Genomic DNA, 20,147 nt, shown 5'->3' with positions numbered 1-20,147 from the left:
AATGTTTCCATTATTTTTTCCTGAACTACACTGAAGTTAGTTTTTAAACAAACATTTCTTGCAGTGTTTTTACAGCCTAAGTATGTGGTGTAAAGAGAAATTGACCATAAAAGAGTAGAATTGACCTTATTGATTTTCTTTGTCTAAGTTGTGCTACAAAAAGAAAACAAGCAGCAAATTTAGGGCCAGAGTCTGACACCATTTATTCCTATTGAAATCAGTATGAATACTCATGGAATATGGTCCTGATCAATACAAGGAAGGGTGGCAGAGTAAGAAATTAGTTGGGTTTCCTAAGTTACTTTAATAACCAAAGTATTAATGCTACAGGTAAGGATATTTGTTTGTTCATATAGGATTTTAAGTTGACTGATCATTTAACTTCAAGTCTTAATACCATCTGCTATTTTTCCTATTATGCTATAATATATTAAACAACTTTGAAACAGAATAGGATGTATATTGAGCATTATTGTTGGCAGCTAACTGGAAAAAGAGGTTCTAATCTGTACTACAATGGCACCAGTTTTGCTCTTGATATTTAAGGGTCACCATCAACTTGGTTACTCTTATTTTTGTCTGGAAAAAATTTACCTCCTATTGTTAGTAATAGGAGGTAAGATTACTATGAACTTGTCTATGCTAGAGACATTTACCATGCTAGGACATATTTCCCTTCCCCCGCCCCCTCTTAATTGCTTGTTCCCTTTCACAGCCACACACAGAAGTCCTCCAATCGGTTACCAACCACGCTGGGACATTAGATAATAAGTGGTACGTAGCACCAAAAAAAAATTGGTGGCTATGTGGAGGATAAACACAATATACAGGAGTTAAGGAATGACTAATTCACAATGATTTTTCCCTCAGCTGTTTGTGTGAACACATTTCATTGGCACAAATGGTGGGCTGTCAGCTCTGACAGCTGTAATTTCTCAGAACTGACAGACCCATCAGTCAGTTAGCCTCTTTTAGTTCACTAGCTGAGAATTCTCTCTCTACCCTTCTGACTATGTCCCCTAGGCCTTTGTCCCTTCTGTTCCTCCCACAAGATTGCCTTTACTTTGTCACGTGTCTTACGCTGCAAACAGCAATCCAGCAGCCAGCTCAGGGAGTTTGAAAAGAATAGGTGGCAGGGGCATTGATGAAGGCCTAAAAATTGGAGCCAGGCATTTTTAAGGGCAGCACTTTGTGTCTAGTTAGTTTCAATCTTTCCCTTGTACTGAATGTCATTTTACTAAAAATTGCTTAGAGTCAACTCCAATTATGGGACTAGCTTTTAATCAAACCCTATCCATGGTTCTAAAGTGTCTCTCTCACTTGTCTCACAGCTGAAGTAAAGTAAGTGTTGTGTTTGTGAAACAACTGACAGTTCTGCTGACTTTACGGTCCAGAGAGCTGCCAATATTCAGTTTCCGAACCAATTGCCTGAGCAAATTAAGCTCTATCTGTAACTGTGTCTACAGTAGGGCTTTTGCCCATGCACAAAGGCTGTGAAAAACAAAAGAAGTCATCCCCCTAACAGACATTACTATGCTGGCAGAAATTTCTAGAGCAAACCTGGCCTTAATCACTTTAAAATTCAAGTGCATCACTCCTTTTGTGAGCATTCCTCATGTTTCTGTGTCCTCTAAATAAGGATGGAATTCAATATTTTGTATAACCTTGACCTGGAGAATTCTGGAGTATTAGTGTCTCATCCTTGAGTTTGTCATTAATTATATTGTCTAATTTGCTGCATATTCAGTGTTTAGCTATTCTTATCCTATTGACAATAGCAATTTTTAATCCTTTAACATCCATTTGTAAATAGAATTTGCCTTATTTGAATACCAAAAATGTTCAATGAGAAACTGACACAGAAATTGCCTTTTAGAGGGGGGAAGGAATAAAAATCTGAGTATTAGACATGTATTCAGACTCCCTTTCTGTACGATGGATACCTATTTCACATTTATGAGAGGCTTTCAAAGTAATGAGTGTCTGAAGTTAGGCTGCTAGGTTTGATTTTGGGTATCTAAGCAGACCCAATTTTCAAGAACGCCAAACACCCAAAAGCTCCCAGTTAGATGTGTCAAAAGTGGCTTTAATACCCTGATCCAAAGCCCAGACACCCCAAGCCTAACTTTTGGCACTCATTCTTGGGGGGGGGGGGGGGGGGAGGGAGGGGGGAGTCAGTGAACATTGGTTGTTCATTATTTTCCAGAAATTCAGCAATTTCATGGAGAGATTAAATTTACTGAATATTTCTATAACTTAGAAAGAATAGAGATATTGAAAATTCTGATAGCCTGAGTGTGTCTGCAGGACTGGATTTCATTTTAGTGCTATGAGACCTCTGAAGATTTTACATAGTTAACCAGTCATCCTAGTCAGTTCCTATTTTTACATGCCATTGAGAATGCTGGTGATTAGTGCAATATTTATTGCTATAAGTAATAGCCTGTTCTTTCTGTTTGCTTTACTGAACTAGCATGTGCAAGAAATAAATAAAGCTATATGTGTTAGGGCTACTACTTTGCAAGATGTTGCATAGATTATAAGCTGGCTTCCTGGGAAGAGGCAGCTAACGAGCGCTGTACTTAGGTCTGTCGAAGCTGATACGGCAATCACAAACATGTGTTACACTTCTTGTGGATCATCTCCACATGGTGCAGCTGTTGTCTTAGCCAAAGAAAATGCAGACCCGAGGGAAACAAATTTAATTCAGCTAGGGTGACTTCCGCTAAAAGAGTGTTTTAAGAAAAACAGGTGTCTATGGTTGTTTGTTGCAGTCTTCTTGTATTGCTAGGAAGTCTGTTCTAAAGACTTGAGCCTATTAGTCATCATCTCTTACACTTTAATTTTTAGATAGCGCCTTTCAATGGAGGTAATGGATTCCAGAAAGCTTGTTTGTATATGTGTAATTTAGCATTAAGAAATCCAGAATAGCGTTAACCTTTTCATGTAAGTTCAGAAGTTGTAGTGTGCCTTGTCACCATGATTTGGGTTCCTTAGCCTTACATTTTGTTGAATCAATAAATGCATATATTGGGCCAAACTCACAGGTGGTATAAGTCAGCAGCTGACATCAGCTGAGCTACATTGATTTACACCAGTGTGGGTCTTGCCTATTATGTTTAGTTTCTACACTAAGTGTCACTTAGTTACAAAAATAATTAGTGTCTCTAAACCTAGTCTGTTTAATCTAATAAAAAGATATTATTCACCATTCTGTTTCTGGAGACAAGAGCTTATCCTACATATTTAAAATACAATCTCCATTTTTGTTCTGCATTCAAATAGGATCTGCATTCCCTGTGCCAAAATGCACATCAGATTGGGAAGTATTAGTAGGCTGGCACTTAGTAGTGACTTTGGTAGCCTTTCCAGTATCACAGGTGATCAGGCATCTAGTACTATTGTGACAGCCACAATCTTAACTAACACACTGAGGTTTGAACTGGGAACATCCAGGTCTAGAAGCATGAACTGCTACAGCTTGAGCTAAAGCTGTACAGCTAGAGAGCATAACAATTCATTTGTGGATTGGCACAGATGGGCACCTGTGACACTCACCAGTGGGTTACACAAGACTCTTGCAAGGCTAAAGAGAATAGCTTTTCCAGAAAGCTACTGACTAGCACTTCTCTCCCTCAGCCAGAGTGCTAATCAAACCCACACTTAGTGCCACAACTATTTCCTACCAGTCATATAGAGTTATCAACCCTTCCCCTCCCCGCCCCAAAATAAAGTGGGTCTAGGAAAGCCTCTTGTCTTTACTGTGTAAGTGTAGCTTATAGTCCCAGTTTCCTCTTGCTAGTAAGTAGCTTAGCTCTCCAGCTAAAGCAAAATTCCTTCCATTCTGTGGTAACAGAAGTCCATAGAAAGCAAGAAATCCAAATCAGAAGTGATCATTCATCTAGATCTCCTCATGCTCCACTACAGCTTCCCTTTTGGGGCAGTGAGTGGGGCATAAGGGGGTTCTGTCAATACAGCAATGCCCTGAAGATCTCTCAGAGTCCAAGGGGAGCTTTCATACCCTTCCTCTTCCATGAGCATCAGCTCCAAATAGTAATAAAAAAAAAAACAGAAAAACCCCCAAACATCAGATGTTACCATAAGCTCTTCCTGCTTCCCTTCTTGTAAGGCAACCTTCTTACAGCTATGGAAGTCCCTGACTTTGGCCAGCTATAATTAACCACACCACCATATTCTCAGAGTGCCTTACCCAGCTGTCTTTTTAGGCTTCTTCTCAGGCTTTCCCTGGCCTTTAGATTGGATACCCAGAGCTCTTGTTAGTTTCCTCATTTTGCATGAAATTCTGGTCCATTGAAGTCAATGGGAAAGCTCTCATTAAATTAAGCAAGGCTAATATTTCACCCCTTATATATCTCTCTGAAAATAGAGAGAACTCCTACCTCTTCACCCACCACCACCACTGAGAGTGAGCTCTTTATATCTGTCCCCCCTTCCCAGTAGCCTACAACTCCCCTCAGTCACAGTAACTACCACTCCCAGAATTTCACTCATTCTGGATTGACACCAGATGCCAGATAGATTTGGACCTGAATAATATACCAAAAGCCAGCAAGCTGTATGACAGTGAAAGAAGGAAATAACCACCTGAAAACCACTTTGAAACTACTGAAAACATGTGACAGAGTGTGGAGAAGCAGCTGCTGAAGGAAGCGCCTGTTCTCAGTGCAGCCATTACTGGCACACTCAACTTATATCATATGTCCAAGTATTACATTTTGACATGTGGATTTGAGAAAGAGTTTTGCTACATCTTGAGTAGGACTATAGTCATGCTTCTGCCTGATGGTAACACTAAGCAGACCTGATGCAGTGAACTGTAGAAACCTGAATTTAAGAATTGCTTCTTACTTTTCAGGACAGTTAAGTTCATGGTTAGGTTGTGCTTCAGGGAGAGGCTGAAAGCAATCTTCTTTGGATGCCTTCTGCTGACTGATTTTAAGAAAATCACTGGCTATCTTCTCTAGGAGGAGACCTGGCCTTTGGATGATCTTCATAATGGTGGCCATTTACAAGATAGATGAGTACATCAAAAATAGGAAAAATGAGATGCCTTTAGAAACTAGCCAGATCAACTTTCAAATGAAGACCAAGGCCCCCTTTCACTGAAGAAAAATAAGAAGAAAAATGTAAACACAAGTTAGCAACTGACAGGCACTCTGTAACCACAGTCTCATGGGAGACAAAAGCACCAGTGGGACTAGGCCGACCACAAACAGGAATCTAAATGAGCCCATGAATCATTACGTGCACTTTGTGGGAGCCTATACAAACGTTCACTCATGATGCTGCAGACAGTTGTCTATTTACTTATGGTTTTAATTTGATTCCTGATGATGAAATCTAAGGCCATCCTGCCCAAAGGTGTGTTTTTATGGCCTCCTTGGGTGCCTGAATTTGGACCATCTCTTATCTCAATGCATCATGGGTCTGGAGTTCTGAATCTCAGGCTTTCAGTTAGCTATGATTTGATCCTAAGAGGTTAAATAATTCTGTGCAGACCATCTCTGGCAATTTTCATGGAACTGGATACAGTGCCCAGTTTGAGAAGTCTTCATCTGCTTATAACACTCTTATTGCTATATAGTCAGAAGAGATGATTAGCTTCTACAGTGTGGATTAATTTGAGAATATAGTACAGGGAGAAATTTGAACTGCAGGAGTATTTAGTCAGGTGACCTTGTTCAGTTACCAAAAACAAACCAAAAAAAAACCCAGCAACAATCCCTGATGACTGAATTATTACAGTCAGAGAACTCTAGATAATATTTCATCTCTGCTAAGAGACTACCAGTGGCCAAGGCCACACTCCTGCTCCCAGCAGAACATTTCTGCTTGCATGTGAAACTCGAATGGTGAAAAATGCCAAATCCAAGGATCACTGATCAGAACAGAAAGCTATCCTTTTATGATGTTAACATCAGCAGGTTTGCAGTGTAGGCAACTTCACTGCTAAAGAGACAGAAGACCTGGGCTTCCAACAAAGAACTAGCAGAGATGACCCTCAGCTGTGTCTTCATTTAAGTGGAATTTGAGAGAAGTATTTGTGTTCCTAGGCCCAAGACCAAGCTCTGCAGGGGAGCACAAAGAATATGCATTTTGTCCTACAACCACATATCGGTCACATTAACAACAACAACAAACAAACGCATTTTAAAGCCACAGCAGGCCAATCAGCTGCTCTGGGACTCTGCCAATAGGAACTCAGGGATGGAGCCTCAAACTGGGGTTAGGCTTCGTGAGTCCTGGATAAGCAATTGTCAGCAGGCTACTAAATGGAGAGTGGAGCATAGCTGCTTCTGCAGATCTGGGTTCAAGGCCCCTGGCTCACATAAGCTCATATGTGCTGGAACTAGAGGTGCTGGGTGTGCAACAGCACTCCCTGGCTTGAAGTGGTTTCCATCATATAAATGGTTTACAGTTTGGTTCAATGGCTCTCAGCACGCCACTATACAACTTGTTCTAGCATCACTGCACCAGCTTTGCTCTGCCATCTGTATTTCATATCAACTTCCTTTCATAAAGTGAATCCATGGCTTAATGTCTCAATATTGTCAAAATATTGACAATACATGGTAAAAATCTGAGGAAAATAGGTTAAAAACATTCATTTCAAAATCTCCGATTTGATTTTTGTAATCTGTATCAGCCATTTATTGACCAAACAATCACTTTCAACTACTATCACATTGTCCAAGAGTCCAGTCTCTTAAAAAATTGACTATTTTAATCTGAATTGACTTAAAAAAATGAGTAACTACATTCAAACAAATGGAATTTAGTTTTAGGAAACCACAGCTGCAATAATAAGATGGAAATCTGACACTCTCTAAGTTGAAGGTGGTGAGGATTAAAAGGTATGGAATTAGAAAAACCTTGCACTGTTGAACAGAATATACCACATAAATCAATGACTAGCCTTGGCTAGGCTTTGCCTTATAGAAGTACGCAGCATTGCAGCTTCACAGTTATCAGTATTTGTCATCTTGAGCACCAGTAGAGACACCAGATGCAAAAGAGAGGCCCAGAGGGAAAATGGGGGATGATGAGAAGAAAGTTAATAAAAGAGTGTACATTGTCACTATAGTTGATATGAAACAGGACTTCTGTAATATTTCAAGGGACATATATACATATATATGGACAAAAGCTGTTGGAAATATGCCTTTGACTTAAAAATGTGCCTGATTAAAAAGAATGCAGATAAGAATTAAGCAGAGAGCAGCTGGAACTTTGATTACAGTTGTGTTTTCTTCTGGATGTTTATTCCTATATCACATGTGCAGCTGCTTTTATCTACTCTTTAGAAGTTCTTGTAGATTTGGGGAACCATTAGCTATAAAGTAAACATCAGCTCCATTCTGTTTTTATATATCTTCTCTCTGACATTAGGAAAAACAAAAAAACCACAACATTAGTCTAATGCTGAACTGGATCAGACTTCGACTGTGTGTACTATAGAGTTGTACCACTTTAGTCTCCGCCCATGATATCATTTATGGGAGCTCAAGTATTTCTCGCATTTTTATTTACTGGTATAAATCTAAAGGCTCTAGAAATAACACTTTTTCTGGGGAACATGGAATTTTCTTCTTTATCCATTTTAAAGTGAGCTGACTTTAAGTATTCCTACACTATCTATGGTACTTACATGGCCCCAAAATCCATCCACACCCTCATAGGATTCAATATCTGGCACTTCTTATTTAATAAATTATAGACATTGTGCTTTGAATAAAATAGGACTGCCGTTTTTGCTCTGTTTTACTTTGACTTATTTTGTTATTGTATTTGTTTAAGAGCTCTCTCCTTGGGGAGTAGAGAAAGGTCAGGGTTAACCTTGTTTAACCTTAACTAATGAACTTTGCTGTGCTCTCATTTTCAGATCTCAGACATGTGGGAGATGCTGCTAAGGCAACAGACTGTCATGCCAACTCCCCATAAAGTAAGTGCATTGCCGACTGTGTGTGTATATATAGCAATGATTCACCACTTCCTCCTCATACAGTGGCCTTCGGAGGCTGATAGAGTGATTTGGGACTTAGCTCTCTGGCCAAACTCACCAACAGCCCTCCACTTTCAGGGTAAACAAAGAGTCCAAGCTACATGGCTTCAATAGTTTCTTCTTTGGCCCTCTCCAGGCTCACTCAATAGTCCTTTCCTACAAGGATGTCTCTTGGTCTCTCCCCTATTGATACAGGTGGGCTTCCTCTCACTCTTTCAGAAGCTCCTGGAATCTCTAAATAAGGACTGGTACTGGTACTAACCCTGATCCTCCAGGCCACACCAGAGGTGCATTGCCCACGGCCTCTTTCTTACCTTACTTCATTCCTCCCGGCATTCTTCTGTGCTTTGTCACTTCATGGGCCTTTTCTGCTTCACCTGCTGAGCAGATTGTTTCCCCAGCTCTCTTGGAGAAAAGCCCCACACCAGGTCTGATCACTTTCCCAGCAAGAAACTGCTTTCTTCGTTGAGGAAAGTTTCTTCTTATGTCTCCCAGGAGGCCTAGCTCTCAGTCACCTTCTATCTCAGTCTCACAATTGTGGAGAAGGAAAAACCAGGCACAAGTCAGAGATGGGACTTGCATTCCTTAAAGGTTCAGCTGACATTGTGTTTGCCAATTAACCTTTGTGTTTTTCAGATGAAACACTGTGAAACAAAATAAAAACATCAAAAGCTCTGCAGTGTTTTTGATAAAGTTGTGTTTTTCATTCTGTGTCCTTTGCTGCTCTAGGGGTTGGGATGGCAGCCCTGGGAAGAGTGGCCAAAGCAACTGAGTACTATCTCAACAGGCCTCTATTCAGCTGTGACAGGTGATGGAGCCAGTCTTCTGAGTTGTCAAAGCTGCAGCTGAAGGGAGGGCAGTGGGAGCAGAATAAGGTATGGGCACAAGATGCATATGGTTAGGGCTTTCAGTCCTTGTGTCACGTGTTGATGTCAGCGTGACAGATATTGCAACCACATGCTGTATCTTTAGGGACCAAACTGTATTAAGTTTATGAATGTTTTATGTTTATTGTGGGCCAGGGATTGTATGCAGCTCTCAGGGAGAAGGGTTACCACAGCTTCTCCAGGAACAGAAACCAAAGGGGAGTGATTACTACAGTCCCAGAGACTGTAAACAGCTCCAGAGAAGTACTACCTCCAGTTGCATATGCCACTTGCATATACCAGTTTAAGGCAGTCCCAGAGGAGAGGTGAAGGACAAAGAAAGAATTTGGGAGGTAAAGGCTAAGTTTGGGAAAACTCAGGGTCTTCTGTTTGATTCAACAAACAGGCAGGACCTCGAGTCCAAGGGAGACCCCAACCCTTCTTGTATAGTTGTAAAGCAGGGGTTCTCAAACTGGGGGTTGGGACCCCTCAGGGGGTCACGAGGTTATTACATGGGGGATCGTGAGCTGTCAGCCTCCACCCCAAATCCTGCTTTGCCTCCAACATTTATAATGGTGTTAAATGCATTAAAAAGTGTTTTTAATTTATAAAGGGTTGGGTCGCACACACAGGCTTGCTGCATGAAAGGGGTCACCAGTATAAAAGTTTGAGAACCACTGTTGTAAAGACTTTAGCCAAGTAGGTTCCATAAGACTGGTGGGTGATTGCTGGCATGGTTACTGTGAATTTAAATCTGTTCATTGTTTCTTACATGTTTTCTCTGAAATACTTTTGCCCTGAAAATAAATGTACTTTGCTTTGGAAGACATGTGTGGTCACTGATAAAAACACTGTCATTGTCCTGTGAGAGAAAGAATGAACAGGGGCTGGCCTTTAGGCAAACTGGCTTGCTGGGGATATCACCGTGTAAGGCAGAGAGCTGTGTAGCCGTAAAACCCCCCAGTTAGGAGGGAAAGTAACAGAGGTCTCCACCCAAGAGAGGTGACAGCAGGGAGCCTGAAACCTTAAGTGGGTGCCCTCAAGGGACCATGGCAAGGGAATACAGATGCAGTTATCCCTGAAACTGTGACAGTGTGGTGGCAATATATGAGCTCTATGGCAATGTGAATTGCCAATAAGGTGCCCATAACAGTAAAGGCAAGTACTGTAGCAGGAAAAAGCAGAGAGAAAAGTGTCTTATAGTCTTTTGGGGGGGAAATAGTGAAGAGAGACAGGAAAAAAATGAGTTATGAACAGCTGAAGACATATCAGCTTCTGAGCATGTTCACACAGAAGTCTGACTGCTCCTATTAAGAAGAAATCAGAGATGGTGGTCATGCTGCACTCTTATGACTTTAGCCAGGAGGAGGAGAAACCTGTTCCAAACAAGGACAAAGAGTGTCTTTTTCCTCCTACAGCGCCTGCTGGTAATCAAAAAGATGGTGCTACATATGGTTACCCAGACAATGTAGATGCAGCAAGGTTGAGTGATCCAGAAGAGCAAAGACGCTGCAGTTTCAGAAGAAATGACTTTCATTTGAGAGAGATTTGGAGCGACGAAGGCTGGAAGATTGAGAAAAAGGAGCACCAGCACAAGGAGAAGAAGCATCAACATGAGCAAAAAGAGAAGGACATGTAGCAAGAGCACAAGCACAACATGCAGAGACAGTGCCAGAAAACTCCTGTTCTGGTAAGTGGAGCCACATCCCATATGCCTGGTCTGGGCAGTGACATAGACTCCAAATTATTTCCTCACTTTAGGGACAGGGAGGCCTTGAATGCATTTGAAAGGGGGTGTGAATTGAACTAGGTGCAGCAGGAGTTGGTGCGGCATCTGGCTCCGCTGCTCTCAGGGAGGGCCTGGAAAGATTATGGGCTGTGTAAACAAGCATTATAGCTGAAATTTAAACTTGATGCCTGAAGCATATAGGAGGAAATTTCAGGGAGTCAAAAAAGGGAATATGAACTATGCAGAGGTTGCAACACAAATTAAGGGGTATATAAGAAAATGGGTATCTGGTTGGGGAGTCACCACTGTTGAGGAGGCCTAAAAATTAATGAGTCTCGAAGAACTCTATCACCTCTGCCCCCTGACTATTATGGCTAATAGATAAAAATCCCAGGGAAGTTTGCATAGCTGGGAAACTGGCAGATTTTTCTGTGGACAGTCAGGAGGGGAGGCATAAAACAAATTTCTATTCACCACATAGATACTTATAGACTGTGATCAAGTCACCGCTTAGCCTTCCCTATGTTAAGATAAACAGATTGAGCTCCTGGAATCTATCACTATAAACAGGGCCGGCTTTAGGCCAATTCCACCAATTCCCCCGAATCGGGCCCCGCGCCTAAGAGGGCCCCGCGCCCAGTGGCAGGGCCACCGGGGTGGGGGCAAGTGGCCGAGAATCCCTTCCCTGGCTAGAGGCTCCTTTTTAATTTTTACTCACCCGGCGGCGCTCCGGGTCTTTGGCGGCACTTCAGCGACGGGTCCTTCACTCGCTCTGGGTCTTTGGCAGCACTTCGGCGGCAGGTCCTTCAGTGCCACCGAAGACCCGGAGTGAGTGAAGGACCCACCGGCAAAGACTAGGAGTGACGCCCGGTGAGTACAAGCCCCACGTGTTTTTTACGTGTTTTTTTTTTTTTTTCAGTCATCCCTGCCGGGGCCCCGTCAAAACTGTTCGAATCAGGCCCCGCACTTCCTAAAGCCGGCCCTGACTATAAAGCCCATTTTTCCAATACTTCAGTCATTCCCATGGCTCTTCTCTGAATCCTCTCAAATTTTTCAACATTCTTCTTGAACTGTGGACACCAGAAGTGAACACAGTATTCCAATAGCAGTTGCATCAGTGCCAAATACAGAGATAATATAACTTCCTACTCCTACGTGAGATTCCAGCACTGATTCATCCAAGTTCTCATTAGCCCCTATGGTCACAGTGTCACTGTAGATACTCGTGTTCAGCTGATTATCCATTGTTATTTCAGAATCACTTCTTGCTAGAATAGAGAGTCCCCTATTCTGTAAGTATGACCTACATTCTTTGTTCCTGTATGTATAACTACATTTGGCCATATTAAAACAGATACTTTTTGGTGCACCAAGTTTACTAAGTGATCCAGATCATTCTGTATCATTGACATGTCCTCTTCATTATTTATCACTCCCCCAAACTTTGTATCAAAACTTATTAATAATGATCCCTAGCTATTAATTTAACAGTGTAGTGCTTCCATCTTCCACACTGATCTCACTCCGATTTTATATCAGTGTAATTTCATTCACTTCAGTAGAATTACTTCTGATTTCTACCAGCATAAGTGATCTTAGAACAAGGTCCAGAGGTTCCATGTTGAAGCAACTGCCCCTCTGCCCCACATGATAGTGCACTGTTTCATGAAAAGGCTCCAGGGAGAACTGCTGCAGTGGAAAAACTGAATAGCCACAACAGAAAAGTTGAGGAGCACTTCATTAATGAGAGTGTGCAGCAAAGCAGAAATGTCTCATGTAAAATCTTGATCTAGAGCTACAACTGTCCCTTGATGTTATGGGCTAACCCCTCTCTGCCACCCCCTTCTTCTTCTTTTTTTAAATGTCTTGAATAGTGATGAACTTAAGCAAGTGCTTAAGTGCTTTCCTGACTTAGAGCCAATAAATGTAAAGATTCTAGCATTTCTGTTTTGACAGTGTCTTTTTAAGTTCTAAATGTCTAATCGTGGTAAATTATCCTTCCTTTCCATTAAATTTCAAGAATCTACAATCCCTGACCATTTATCGTAGAAGATCCCTGACTTTTTTTTTTTAATGAACAATCTGTTGTGCTAAAGAATGCGAGTCATTGATAAGATTTACCCAGCTGTCGGTGGCTTGTGTCTGCTCTGGGGTAGTTGTTATCCTTTTCATCATATTTATTGTTGAGCCTTTCTTTTAATTAGAAGCCACAAACAATAGAAAAAACATCCTGAGATTAATATAGACATTGTGCACATCTGTAAGTGATGATTTACGTATGCCTGCACCATATTTATGATACTCTTAAAATAAAATATTTGAAATGCTATACAATATTCTGGATTATAATGTGTTGTTTGCATTGCACACTATGCCAGTACAATGTATGCTGAAAACGGGAAATACATATGGGGGGTAGACCTATTTTAAGAGTATTATAAGCATAGTGCTAACATAAACAAATCACAACTTAGCTTACATATATGTCTAGTGACCATATGTATCATGCATGCTTATAACCTGGGGAAAAAAATCTCAGAGATTTTCTATTGTCTGGTGCTTTTCACTCTACATTTTTAATTTTATTTGTGGAAATCTGGTTATTCATTAGGATATATAATAGTTCCTTAAAGGAGATTGAAACATATAATATAAGGCATAGGACAAGATATATGAATATTTCAAATCTCATGTCTTTGGTGAGTTATGAAGAATGAGACCAAATGTATAAGTGCATTTCATAAACCAATTATTTTGCTTTTATATAATGTTTTTCCTTAGATTCTTTTAGAACAATAGGCTTAGGAGCTACTGGCTGCAGGAGCACACGAGATATATGAATCTGCAGAATCTCCATCAGCCAATGAAATTCTTCCTTTCCTAATGCCAATTGTATATGAAGTGAAATCACTGGGCCTGATTCTTTACCTTGTGTAGTCATTAATGTTTACACCTACGTGAAGTGAGTGTAAAATGGTACCACTGATGTAACTAAGTGGAGAATTGTAATTCTGTGACATTTTACACGCACTTTGCACAAGTATAAATGACTAGATATGTAAGGTATGAAAAGAATCAGGTCCATTTTATCTGCTGAATGTCTATCCCCAAAGTAAATGCTCATATTCATAACTATGGCAGTGATATAGTAACTGGTGGTGGTAATACTGTAAATAGCCACTATCTATACTCTGTCCTGTGGCACCTTTTAAGACTAACAGAAGTATTGGGAGCATAAGCTTTCGTGGGTAAGAACCTCACTTCTTTATACCTGCCTCTGGAGATTTCCATTACTTGCATCTGAAGAAGTGAGGTTCTTACCCATGAAAGCTTATGCTCCCAATACTTCAGTTAGTCTTAAAAGGTGCCACAGGACCCTCTGTTGCTTTTTACAGATTCAGACTAAGACGGCTACCCCTCTGATACTATCTATACTCTGTTGTATTATTCTGATAAAATGAAAGATCAAAATTAATTATATTTGCTCATGACAAAGGAAACAATTACTAATTTCAGACCCCAAACTAACAATACAAGCATGTGATTACTGATTAGAAAAAAAGCTTATTCTTCACTGAAAAACCCCTACTGAAATAACTATTCTGATAAACGAGCAATATGCCCTAGGCCTGTTCTTGCTCCCACTGAAGTCAGCAGGAATTTTGCCATTAATTTAATTGGAGCAGGATTATACCAAATGGAGTGGACAACAGCCAGTCAGATTGTTGGATGGAATACCCTTAGTTACTGTTATGGAACCATACTGTGCCCTCAGTATTTCAACAGAACTGTCCATCAGAATCTCTGGGACAATATGACCTTTGGGGCCCAATCTGCTCCCACTGAAGTAGAGGGAGGCTTTGCTTGAGTAAGGACAGCAGAAACTAACTCAGATATTTTAAAGGAGTGCATTCACCCAGTCATGAACCATTTTATGCACAAAATTATCATACACCTTTTTTATATTCTATTTATTGATTTTTTTTCAATAAACAATGTATAGTGCATTAGTGACTGCATATGTCACAGTCATATTAATAAAGTTACAAAGAGAAACCCATTATTTTATCTAAAGGAAAAGAAGCCTATTGCCCCCAGGGATATTGTATATCAAAGCCATAAATCACATAACTTAATCAGATTCTTCCTTTCAACAGGACTCAGCCATCAGGAGGGGATTTTGAATTAGGAAAAAATTGATGAAAATTGGTACATGTGCTCAGGTGATATATTTGACCATAAAGTTGTCTCAACATTTTCCCTCATAACAAATAGTATCTGCTAATCACCTGTTCCCTCTACCTACTAATATACAAAGGCCCACTTCTGTACTGTCCCTTTTCAATCCTTGTTCAGGTGAAACTTTCATTGAGTCCCATTGCTTTCATATTATTACTTCAGTGAGGGGTTGCACGAATAAGGAATAAGTAAATGCTGAAGGATTGGGTCACCTTACCCTCCCACTATCTGCCCAGCTAATTCAGTGTCTGTGTCCTTCCAACACAGCAATGCTAATTGTCTAAACAGGGCAGAGTTGGGAACACCTTTGTTGTATTAATCCTCACCTTTCCTCTATGAGTAAGGGTTACTCATGTGAGAAAAGGGTGTGGGATCAAGACCTAATGTTGCTCTCTAAACCTATCAGAATATTCTTATTCTATACTAATGCAATGAGGAACTGTCATTCTACTGTACCAATATCCATCCAGCAAAATCACTGTGCACTATATGGAAGATTAGAAATAAGGTAATCACAATAGGATCATGTCATAGAATCAATGTCTTCCACTTTGAGAATAAAAAAAATCCACTCTGCCTTCACGTTAATTTACAATAAATGATCTTGCTTCTCTCCTGCCACTGAGCCCTATCCTGCCGTCGTAGGAATCAATGGGACTTGGGGCTTTGATGATTTCTATGGCAGCAGCATTGGGCTCATTATCTCAAGGTCTCAAAAACATTTCACAAATCCTGTGATACTCCAGCAAAGAATTCAAGGAAAAGTCAGCACAGTACTAGTATAACTTGGTGAAGCTCGTGGGTGGCCAAAACATCCCTCATTGCTCTTTTCTCATATCGGCAATATTAAACCACTTCATATTAAAGTATGATACCTTCAGCTACGGTATCTTTCTTTGAACTCTTCGTTGGAGTGACATAGGCAATGGAGTGGTTTTGAGGCCATTGCACTCACCCCTATGAAGCACGTATATTGGAATAAAAATTCCAGGGGTGTGAACTTTCATCTCAGTGTAAATGCTGTAACTAGCTACTTCTAATTATTTCTTAACTAAAATATATTCATTAGGTAATGTGATAGTGTCAGATAAAGCAAACTGTAAACAATTCCACACCCCACACAGATTAGAACCTTTGTTTTAAGAAGCACCATTCTTCAGATATTTAAAATCCTACATTAGAATTCCAAAGGGTTCATTTACATTTCATACTGTGGAACACTCCTAAAAAGACCCTGATGGAAATAGAGAATAAAAACGTTTTAAAATGCAAATTCAAAATGAGCACAAAAAAAATTGTCAGGGTCCCTCCCCTCCCGCCCCCTGAAATCTACAGCGACAGCATCGAAGTCCAGTTCTTCAGACTTTTGAAAATGTTATGATAAGGTATTAAAACTCATCTGCAGCCCCGACAAATTAACAAAATAGGAACATCTAAGGAAGCACGGTGTAGAGCGAGATGCTTTATCAGTCAGTACTCTGGTGTAATATCCGGTGAAACAGCTCTTAAACAGCTAACCAAAGAACTAGCACAAATCAGTTGCCTAGAATGGTGTTTAACCAAAGATCGGACAAACTGTGATGGAAAACTTGAGAAGACTCGAAAGTAACGGCTAATATAACAGGAGGTCCCCTTGTACCACCTAAGGAAGAGGTCCCGAGTGCTGGTTTCAATGTAGTGTCGAGCATTTGCTACTTGATGTGATGTTATATATCTGCGGCAGGAAGAAGAAACCCACACGTAGTGGATTCATTTAGATATTGTATTTCCGCGTTAAATACGTTAAAGGGCAATGTAAAATATAATGTACTGGGCAGTGGTGTGGCAAGGAATATACAGCACGCGTTGTTTTAAACTCTAATAACGTCCAAGAAGGCTCGGTAAAGAAGTCTCTCTGATACTCTCCTTAGATCGCTTAATTTAATGGTATCACGTTATAGGCTGTAGGTGTTTTAAATTCAACACGTTAATAATGTCATTTTTTTCCCGATGAAAGTTAACGATGTGGAACTTTTAAGAGAGGATTACGCCTGACGGGTGCGTGCCTGCTTTGAAAACAGGGGCTGTGCTGGACATAAATTCTATCTGCTATTAGAAATACACAGAGATCGCAGTTTACATCTATTTTTCTTAAAATTCGCCCTTGTTTGTTAAACCCTGATATTTCATGGCTGGACGCATAAATAATCAACATAAGTGACTGAGTTAGCTGATGATTTAGCACCCAGCTGATCCTCTGGGTGCTAGGAAAAAGTCAGATGTACACGCTGTGTACACGCTGTGTTTTCCTTAATGCTTAAATGTTCCGACTGTGTCTTTCAAACGATTACATATTTGTCAGATGAGTCAATCAGGACTTTAAAAATTGCAAAAACAGTAAACAATGCCCGTTGCAAGCAATGTTGTACTTAAGAATTCCAGATCATTTTCTAAGAAATACAAAAAACTAGTTCTTAACGCTGGATAAGTCCTTTTGGCAAGACAGAGTTTCAACAAAAGGGATCTAAAACTAAAGCCTAAGTGTCATATTTGCCAAAGTAGCCTTTAGAACTGATTGCAGAGAAATCTGTTATACAGAAACATAAAGGAATCCATGACACACATGTGGAGAATCTGCTGACTGTTTGGACTCTCCCAAGCTCAGCAGCGTTCAAGGGCTCGGTACTGTTGTGAGTTCATATCCTCTCAGCACCCAGCTCAAAGAAGGGCAGAAATATCCGGAAAGCTGTGCAGTACAGATGGGGATAAAACGCTTGTGGGCTCAGTTCCTGCATTTGACTTGAGATACGGGACAGATCGTCCGTGGATGTGAATTGTCATAGCTCCATTGACTTTAGGGGAGGATCTGCCCCCAACACCGTACAACCAAAAGCTGCTGGGGCGTCCCACTGTTTCACTCCCTTCGACAGTCAAATATGTAACCCTAAGGACATTTGATGGCAGGTGAACTGCTATCCGATGGCGAGTCTCCCTCTTGTGTGTTGTTCTTTAAGGAGTGTGAAGGTTTAGCGACTCTGTACCCTTGCCCCCACCTTAGCTATAGGGGTCAGATTCCCTTAGGGAGTCAGAGGCTGCTTTAGTTTCAAGAGATTTTGGACATACACACCCCAGCCCCACAGCCATATAGCTGACTATGACAGTCATGCTATCAAAGGGTCCCTTTGCCTAATGAGAATACTCCTTGAGCTGCTGCTAAATCACCTCCACTGGAAAGCAGAAGTGCAGGTGGAGAGCAGATCCGTCCAGCGGCCGAGCCAGTCTCTGTGGGGCTGAAGACCTGTGCGTGAGGCTTCGCGACATCTCACCAGCTGATCCTATTGACTGATCCCAATCCCACTCTTTCAACATCCCAAATTCCAGCTGACTCCAACAGAGTGCGTTTGAATGCGGGATCGGAGCCTCTGTGCCTCTTCCTGGATCGGTATAATTGCTACATTAGATTCTATTTGCCCTTTTGCCTCTGCTTTGAAGTGTCTTGCCCAACTATATATCAGTGCCCTACACAATTTGCTAATACGTAAAGACACTTTCTGGAACTGATCCTGCTCCAGTTGAAGTAACTCATAATTTTGTCATTAATTTCAATCCGGAATTCTTTTTTAAATAATCTTTCCCCCCTTCCCCCTCCATTTAAAGCAAAACCCCTTAGTAGATTAATTGTGGCGCAGTTTTCACTTGTCTTGTGTGTGAAATGTGCAATCACAAATGCGTAACTTGCTGCATGGCATAAACACACAAATCACGTCGGTATTTTACTGGTGTCATCCTGTAATCTCTGAGCATTTTGAGTTTAAGAATGGAACGGGTGGGCAAGGTTTGCCTTAAAGACATATTCTCAGTCAAATAAGCCAGTCCACTAATTTGTTCCTTACAGTAAGAATAAACATTACATATGTTCATGTTCTCTTGGAAGGGATCCAGCAGTTAGAGAAACGTTGTATTTTAAAAATCCAGTGTAGCAGAGATTACTACAGCTGTGTTTGGATTGCTCCATGGAGTGATCGGATACAAATATGGTAAGTAAAGTAAACAGTATACTATGATTGTTTGTTGTTTCTTGTATCATCCAACATCACTTGCAGCTGATGTTAACACTGGTGGTAATAATGTACCCATTAATTGGCTCTATGTATGTTCTATACCTTGTTTGACAGCGGGTTATGACAGCTCTTCAGAACAGGCATTTAGTACAGAGCGATCTATGGTCACTTCTATTCTCATAAGAGTGTCCTTTATGGTAAAACATTGTGATGGCGGAAGTCAGAAAATGAACAACAGTTGTGTGTGTCAGTCTTCATGGAAAACCAAGAAAAATATCTCATAAGCCAGAATCTAGACCAGCCTGTGTTTTATTTGGTTGGATTCTTTTCACGCCTCTGAAACATTTCACTTCTATTTTCATGAAGACATAGACAATCTCTACATTACAGTTTAAAATGACGATTAAATTAAGAAAAAATAGCAGCTTCTCATGGCCAAAAGCTCACATGTTCAGGAGACACACGAGATTTCTAAGAGAATGTGATTGCAGCTGATAAATTAAAATGCACCTATGTCGTAGCTCTTCGCGAATAAAGAACCACATTTTCTGATATTTCTTCATTGTTGGTTTAAATTGGCAACAGGCAGCATTTCCCCATCTATCATAAGTTTACAGAAAAAGAACACGTCTGCTAGCATTCTAGGACTTCGAGTTTTCCTATCGTCCGAAATAATGTTTTCGAGTTACAGAAAAGTGCAGTAAAACTGGCGTTTCCGTCTCTGAGTTCGCAGAGTTTTAGCTGACTTTAATCATCCGCCTGAGTATTTTTGTATATATGCTTCAAAGGCTTTAGAGACATAAATTAATGACCCTCGCGTTTAAGGTAGTACAAGTTGCTTCCTAAACCCTGATTGCTTTTCCGTCAGAAGATGCATTGAATTGTATTTGTCTTGGCAATAATCAGCATACAACGAAACACGTTCCTATTCTAAGGCGGAAAGAAAGATTGTGTGGAGGGGGAATTTGGGGAGAAATTGACCAAGGCGGGTCCGTGAGCCCGGAGGGTTTGGAATCCCGAGGGAGCTCCTCAGGCAGGTGATTCCCTACACAAGATCTGCACTGCAGTACCAGCTCAGGTGAGACGCCAGCTGAATCCAACGAAATCATCTGCATGAGGGCTGCAGGATCGGGTCTCTCTACCAGGACCACATATGCGAACCTGCAAGGCTGCAGTAAGAACAGCAGCTCGCAGTTAATCTGCGGTCTCTGTGTTTCCCACTGGACAGAGAAACTGAAGCTATTCTCCCT

The sequence above is a fragment of the Malaclemys terrapin genome, chromosome 2 (genome assembly GCF_027887155.1).
Source record: "Malaclemys terrapin pileata isolate rMalTer1 chromosome 2, rMalTer1.hap1, whole genome shotgun sequence".
In the NCBI taxonomy this organism is placed as follows: domain Eukaryota; kingdom Metazoa; phylum Chordata; order Testudines; family Emydidae; genus Malaclemys; species Malaclemys terrapin.
The sequence above is the reverse complement of the archived record's forward strand: the minus strand, read 5'-3'. Positions refer to the sequence as shown.